Source organism: Acyrthosiphon pisum, chromosome A1 (assembly GCF_005508785.2).
Source record: "Acyrthosiphon pisum isolate AL4f chromosome A1, pea_aphid_22Mar2018_4r6ur, whole genome shotgun sequence".
In the NCBI taxonomy this organism is placed as follows: domain Eukaryota; kingdom Metazoa; phylum Arthropoda; class Insecta; order Hemiptera; family Aphididae; genus Acyrthosiphon; species Acyrthosiphon pisum.
Genome location: NC_042494.1, coordinates 71,087,509 through 71,095,867, shown reverse-complemented (window position 1 = coordinate 71,095,867; position 8,359 = coordinate 71,087,509). Strand labels below are relative to the sequence as shown.

Genomic DNA, 8,359 nt, shown 5'->3' with positions numbered 1-8,359 from the left:
AAAAAAAAATTGATTTATTTATCTGAGTTAAAATATATTATTAACTTGCCCAGCCTTGATTTTATACAAGAAAATTTCAAAGCTTATATTAGTTGTAAAAAATCTTTTGATGATCAATCATTATGATGCATAAAAATTACATCTTAAAAGCCAACTTTTAAGTTTTCTTGAGTTCTGTCAAGAATTTTAAATTTTTCATTAATTTTTTTATTTAATAGAACTAAATTGATATTTTCATGTTGGTGATGATGGATAATGTTAACTTAGTGTTCGTTCAAAACGATAAATACGATAATGTTAGGTACCTATTTCTATATTATTAAACGACGTACCTAACAACGATGACGTACGTTAAATTATAATTGTAGAAAAATATGATTATTGAATTGGCTGGTTAATGCATAATCTCAGGCCGCAGTTGGGCACCCTTTAGCTACATAATAATAATAATAATAATAATGTATGTGGCCCGGTCCCTCTGTAAAATATTTTTTGCTGGCATTGCTGCAGAACAGGGCAAACAGGACAAACATCTCGTGAATTAAGATATATCTTAATTATTCATGGTCTTATGGCGTGGGGTGGTGAATTCAGTTGGAAAGCGACATGCAGTTCGGACAGTTCGGTGTTGAACGGTGTGCGTCAAAATGCATAGTTGAAGAAAAGAGAAAAACCTACAATTAGTTTTATTCGGTGTAATCTACAATACATTTTATACCAGTAGCGGATTTAATGGTCGATTAGTCTGGAAATGCCAACCAAATTTATTTAGTTAATCTTTTTTAAATTTTCACCACGAATAAATAAATACATTTTACATTGCAGATGGCAATATTATTTACCATTGTTAGGTATTAGCTTGATAACAATTAACATTTTGTAAGTCTACGTTAGGGATACATTTTGTACGAGACCTCTCTTTTGGATGTGCCGACTTTATTTGAACCCTTAAATCTGCCACGTCGATATATAGGAGTATACTATAATATTATATTATGACGTGATATTTTCAAACGTTTTCTCAATAGATTTCGATTAAAAATCAAATCAAATATTATTCAATTAGGATTATTCTATGAATCATTATACTAAAGCATATTATCTGCTATTGACAGCTAGTAATTTATTATAATAGCCCCATGTATTTCAAATCTCCTTAATTAAGTAATTCAGCAGCCGAGTTTAAGAGGTTAATGTGATGCCCTTGCAAGTTGCATTGGACTGATTTTGTATATATATAAATAAAAATAATATTTTAATATTTAGTTTGAATATCAAAACACGACTTCGGAGTTCAGACTGAATATTTATTATATAGTTACCTATACTCATATTCATAAACTATCAAATATTAAACGTCTAATATTATACAGAGTGTGACTATTTACTTCGTTGACCAGCGACCGTTGTATGCGTGGTTTTTTAATATTATCGTAGATCGATAATATAACATTTCTATTAAAATTAGAAGAAGATTTCATGACAAAATAAAATATTTTGACACGGATCATATGAACAGCGAAATTAACTTTATTTGCTTAAATAGTAAGTAGTTATTATTTTTTTTTTTATTATTATTATTACTTTATTAACTTCACTCTTTTAAGTTAAGTAAAGTTATTGACTTTTTTATTTAAAATAATTAGTAATTTAATATATTAAATTCTCTTTCTTCTTAATCTTAGTAGTTTATTATTTTTTTAAATAAATAATAGATTGTATTCAGTCATATACCCGATAACGTATGTATACTATAATATAATTGTATTAGTTACACTATACCATAATAATATGTAGTATATACTATATACCTATTAAACTGATACATAACAAATCGACTTTGAATCGAATATCCTTTAGTATAGTTCAATATATAGTTAGTTAAGTCATAACATTTTAAGATAAAACGTCATCGCTCACTTAAATACATTGATTTTTAAAATATGAACGTGTTTGGGCGGTTACCTTTGTTTATACTCGTTGTCTCATCACATAATATTATTTAAGGTGAGTGGGTCATAAAACTTATCCTAATAACCCGTCACCAGATTTTTATTGGTCGTGGCCTGTACTTCTCAATTTTTTTCAAACGATTTTAAAATTCATCCTTGGATAAAAATGACTTCGATCCGCGCACACCGTGAACCTATAAGACGTTCGAACGGTCTTATTTATAATTGCATTTACGATGACGTAAAATGTATTAAAACGATTAATGGCGAACAATATCGATCGGAGGACACTGTCTTAAAAACTATATGTAATCGGGGTTGGTGGGAATGAGCAGAGTATCGTAAGGAGTCGTAGGCAAATTTATTGAAAGTCGAAAGTCGGCGAATCTTCTTGACTACATTGTTTTATACCTACCTATTTATAGGTAATTTTTATTTTTTTTAAACATTTTATCAATTTCATTACATGGGTCAAGGTCATAACATAATATTTACTAAAACAGTTTAGGTTGAGTAGTTCAAAAATATTTTGAAGGTAGGGCATCTATAACTGAAACATTACGCAAATTAACATAAATAATATACGGCATCTATATTGATATAACTATTATAAAATACTAAATAGATTAAAAATGGTTTGATTTGTATTTATATTATTATTGAAAATTGAAATTTAATCATTAGATAATACGCGATCAAAAGTCACTGAACTATTTTAGTAGACAGTTTTTTTTTTTATCAACATAGGTATTAAAGACAGTAAAATAATTATAAAATAAAACTTATGATGTATAGTTTGTGCTTCTATCTGCCAAGTTCTATAACTACATTAGAAGTTGAAATTCCCTCGATTTTTTCTCGATTACATTTTAAATTAAGGCACCCGGTGCCGATGCTATTTTGTTCTCAAAAATACACTCTGCGGGAATAATGATACCGCCTTGTAAAATCAACCAAATTTCATAATTTTTTTTTTTTAATTGCTAGAGGGAAACATTCTACAGCCCGCATCAATCTCTGTTTTTCAATATTTTATTCTCAGACTTATGTTGGCTGTGACTGTGATTAGTATAATATTTTTTCTACTTTGGTATTTAAAGATTACGAGTGGGTTATGTAAAGGATGTTTTCAATTTTCAGAGCAAACCCAAATATGGTACCGAGTCACAGACACGTCCGGATTCGCATGAAAATTTGACTTATTTGCGACATTATATAACGACAATATAGTTTTGGAAAACCCATCGTAGTCTTTGTAATAGACGGACATTTAAAATGTTTACCCGAGAGTACGATTATAACGGTAAAGTACTGCGGTAAAATATATGCTACCTATCATATTATTATTCTATAACATCGGTGGCCGGTGGGTCAAAGACCTGCAGGAGTAGAAGTGGCGGTGATGGTGGGGTGGGTACCTATATACCTTATACATATTACTTATTATATTAGAAAATACAAAAAAAATTCACTCAAACGTAGGTTATGGAAGTTTATGATTGTAAATTATTAAAAACGTTACGGAAAAACAAATCATATCACGATTGTCGACCACAAAAAAACCCTCTCTCTTTCGCCTCGTGGCTGCAGGGATAGGGGTTGTTTAACACGTTGACGGACACTGGATGAAGTGAAGTGCAGGAGCGATGACATTCCGCCTCGTGATGGTTGATAAATTCAATTTCGAACGTCAAATGTTTATGTCACCGAAAACGATTATATTCGACCGGAATTCCTGCAGGTCACATAAAATAATAATAATACATATTTATTTTACTTTTGGCAAAAAAAAAAATGGTTTCACATGCACGTTGCAATATTGTTGCAAATTTACGGTTTACGTGCAAACTTACACAGTTTTATAGAGTGCATCTTCCGAACGATGGCCATCAATGTATCGCATAAGACCCAAAATAATTGTTGTTGGTCGGCTTAGGAAAATGCTTGTCAAATGCAATATAATATGACGTGATAATCATCGTGTCCACGCGGACGTATGAAACGAACACGAAAACTGTACAAACTACAAATATAATATACAATTATGTACCTGCCTATATAATATAATAATATCATATTACACGTTTGATTGTACATCTGTACGGATGTATAATAATAAACATACCTATATTACCTTATCTAAAGTAGATAACCGTGATGGCTGTGTGGTGTGTACGCATACAATATCATCGACGGTGTATAGTTTGCGGTGGGGCACTTGAATTTGTAGCGTACAATACCTAATTGTATCGTATAATAATAGGTACATACAACTTTTCGACAACTACATATTATATTCGATCAATCGTCGATAGTAATAACTAGGGCACGGATATTGTACCTAGTAGTAAAAAACTTAATTTTTTTATATATTTTTAGAAGAATATATATAATCTATATCTAAGACATAATGAGGATATGTGCAATAAGAGGGAAACAAATAACATTATTTATATAATTTGGAGAAAGAAGCCACCCACTGATGACACTATAGACTTGGTTTAAATCTTGTATGATTTAATTATATGAGTAGTTTTGTTTTTATTTATATTTAAGACAATAAATCTCTGCACTATTTACGTTTGAGTCACCTTGGGCGGCTACCTGGGATTGCGAGGGATGATAATTTCTTGATGAGAAGATTTGAATGGGAAGATAGACAGTTATGAAATTTTTTTTTATAAACGTTTAGCTTCGTCATGAATAGTTTTTGAATTGCAATCTGTATGTAGGGTTAGGTTTTATATGTATGGAGGGGCGTTAACTAATTTCCTGAAGGTCATATTTTGGAAAGCATGTATCTTATTCAGATTAGACTTATTAACATTTTCCCATAGCTGCAATCCGTAGTCCAGATGGATTTTAATAAGGTTTTGTACATGAGGAGATTGATATTAATTGTTACCAATTAAATGCTTAAGCATACGTAGTCGATTGTTTTGGGGTAGTCTTTTTTCACGTAAACGTTGAGCCCAGGTTAAGCGTCAATCGAGTTTTAGACCAAGGTATTTTACTGAGGGTGATGAAGAGATAGGGATGCCATAAAGTAGTACATTTGGGCAAGGTGCTTACTTTATAAGTGTAAAACTAGTGTATACTCATTTATTTTGATTTACTTTAAATTTCCATTTGGTATACCATAATCTTTCCATCAGGCTTTCCATCATGGGTCATCGTTAATCGAGATAATCACTTTATCATCCGAATAGTCCGTGACTGAGGTATTTGGTGATGTGAGTTGGTCAGAGACAAAGATATTGTATAGTAATGGAGATAAAATACCACCTTGAAGAACTTCAGCATTTATACTTGCTATTTCAGACGTGGCAGTTCCATATCAAATTTTAAAAGAGCGATCAGTGAGACGAGATTTGAAAAGTAGGAAGTAGGATATAGAAGTAAAAAGCTAGTAAAATTAATTGCAATATTGCACTAAAAAATACAAGAAAATTGCACTAAAAAATAACAACGTTTCGTTGTATAAATTATATTAACTCATTGTTATTAAATAATTATGATCATTTTTGTACTTAATTTACAGTTTACAGTAGGTGTCCCTACTTTAAATAAGTAATTTTTCTTAAATATGTACTATTATAATATTTTACATATTTTGATTTTAACAATCTAAATTACTCTACCTTAAACATATTGAATTGGATTATATAAGTGTTTATTTTAAATTTCCATACTCAAACGTTCTTCGATTTGGAGCCAATAAATAAAAATCCAAGGTAAAATTACGTGAAAAAAATTGAAAAATATTTAAAAAGTTTTATAAAGGAATTCAACAAACTAAAGACAAAAAAGTTCCAAAAATTCCGAAAAAATTTGTACTTAAAAATTTTAGATTTTAATTCGTACTTATATGAAATTCATTAAAAATGTTCTCTGCAATAAATAAGAACAGGGGAGGAAAAGTTTTAAATTCAACAACATGCATGCCCTATGCCTCTATATAGTAATAACTAATAAGCCAACAGTTATATAGAAATAATTTTTCGTTATAGTATTATGATTATAATATTGTCCGATCAGTTCGGTTTTTTTGTACAGTGCACACGCTGCAGCATAGTATTACCATTGATTATAAATACTATAAATATTTATAATCAATGGTTATAGGTGAGTACTAGATTAGATATAAATTATAATATTTACAATGGCGCGGTAAAGAATAATATTTCAGAAGCGATTACCTTTGAGATTTTCAAACTTTTAGGGGGAGGTGTAATGTAGAATAAAAAAATGGTTGGTAACTTTTTACACCTTAGCTCACAAATGACTGTTGTGTGGTGGACGGTATGATGATGGTGTGTGGTAGATGGGTTTGCCCCTTTAATTTTGAGTTCGTCACTCGGCTGTGTATTAATTATATCTATCAAGAAACCTCAAAAGGGTTATGCATATATAAATACATTAGAATTTTCTTAGAATTATATTATACTTGATGGAGGGATTATTCTTACAGCCGAAAGCGGCGAAATTTATGTTAAATAACTCGATATTAATTTGTTTAGGATTTGAACAGTTTTATCTTTTGATCTATCTTATAATAGGAAGCTTAATTTATTTCATAATTATTCGGTCGAAATATGTCACTCATCAAAATCTGAAGAAAATCACTTTTTAACATAATAATATTATCGTACAACAGAAACTGAAAATATAAATAATAATTAAACAAAATAGGGTTGTCGACAAAGTTATAATGTGTTTTTAAAGTTCTCAATTATACAGATAAACCGATTATTTGCGAATTTATATTGTTATGAATAATAATGCTGACCGGGAAAACAATAAGAAAAATTATTTTCACTCTAAATACAAAATTATTCTATACAACTATATATTATAAGACATCTATTAAAACCCAAGCATAATAATAACAAATCTATACCGAATACGACACTCGAGCAGAACAAAAAAAAAAGAACAATTCATTATTTCAATTCTACATGTCGTCACGCTAAATTTAATGCTTTTTCTCATAAGAAGGTATTATATTATTTATTTATTTATTTATTTTAATTTTCTTTCAAAGAAATACTGGGTCTCATTGAGAAAACAGAAAAACGCGTGTGGAGACCCACCATTAATACTATTATAATGTTTCACGTGTAATGTCATGATGTATTCAGCTAAATTATAAGTTTTTGCTATTATCATACATAGGTAGGTACTGTATATTAAGTATAAAATGACACTGAAGTATGTTTATTTAATTTACAATAAAAAAAGAAATTAGATTAAGGAGCAAATAGTGTTTAAAGTAAAAATATGAATTATTATGTATTTGTATATTATACTATTATACAATTTCTCCAAACTCAATTATTTTCTGTTTAAACCAATTTCGTTCATTTTTTTTATTCATAAAATTAAATTTTTCAATAATAAATTTTTTTTACTGTAGTCGAATGCAAAATAAATTATGTTCTTGTCACACATTTCGTATTTGTTTGTCTCTATTCATTTAATACGTAACCCAAAGCACAATAATTAAACGGGTGCAATACCAGCTATATATTATGTATTACCGATACACATACATTTTGGAGCTCGTGATCGGGATGTAAAAATTTAACAAAAATTTAGTTGCAAAAATATCGTTTTCTTTTAATCTTTCAACCTTTTAACCTTTAATGTATTATTATAGGTAACTTTAAGTATTGTAACAAGTAACAACGGACTATTATAAAGACTATTTAAAATTGTAATGATTTTTAAACGTAACAATAAGTTAAATAGTGCTATAGGATTTTCTTTGTGTTATTAGTCTCATTATTCAGTAACAATCATAAATACATGTTTGGTTTTATAATTATATGATATTAATTCGAATTTAATTCAACAACAATATAAGTGAATACGTGAGCAAGCGCATAATATTAACTGTTATAATATGTATGAGGTATACAAAATAATAATTAATATAAAAAATACAGTAATGCGATATAGTATAAGCGAATAATGTGAACAAAATTTGTGCTTCGTGTTTTAATGCTGTGTTCTGCGTTTATAGAGACAGTGGTTTTATATCCTAAATAATATATTAAAAAGACTTTGCTTTCATGTAAAACTATAATTTTAAAATAAGTTAAATATAATTTTCTGGCCAGTTACAATAGTCACAACTAAGTTAATAATCAATGCTGTTGTGACTTCTAATAATAATAAAAAAAAAGGTGGTTAAGTGTATGTCGCTCTGCTGTACAGTAGGTTACAAGTGGGTCACTGTATAATGGATAGTATTAAATTTGAGTTCAATGATATTATATCACTGGATAAGAAAAACGATTCTGAATGGAGACGGTTTGTCAGTATAGGTATTAGACATACCTATATTATAGGTATACTTATCTATATAGTATTAAAAAAAAAATTCCAAATTAATCATATCACAA

At 29.0% G+C, this 8,359-nt stretch overlaps 1 long non-coding RNA gene across 2 annotated transcripts; it reads right to left on the bottom strand.

Annotated features, from left to right (window-relative positions):
• Positions 1-3,431: 3,431 nt before the first annotated feature.
• Positions 3,432-4,311, bottom strand: LOC115033755. Of its 2 annotated transcripts, XR_003839061.1 has the most exons (3): positions 4,087-4,311; positions 3,806-3,966; positions 3,432-3,687 (listed from the first exon to the last, which is right to left on the bottom strand). It is a non-coding gene; the product is annotated as an uncharacterized LOC115033755 (long non-coding RNA). The 2 variants fall into 2 exon arrangements; XR_003839060.1 differs by lacking the exon at positions 4,087-4,311 and having other exon boundaries at positions 3,806-4,036.
• Positions 4,312-8,359: the final 4,048 nt, after the last annotated feature.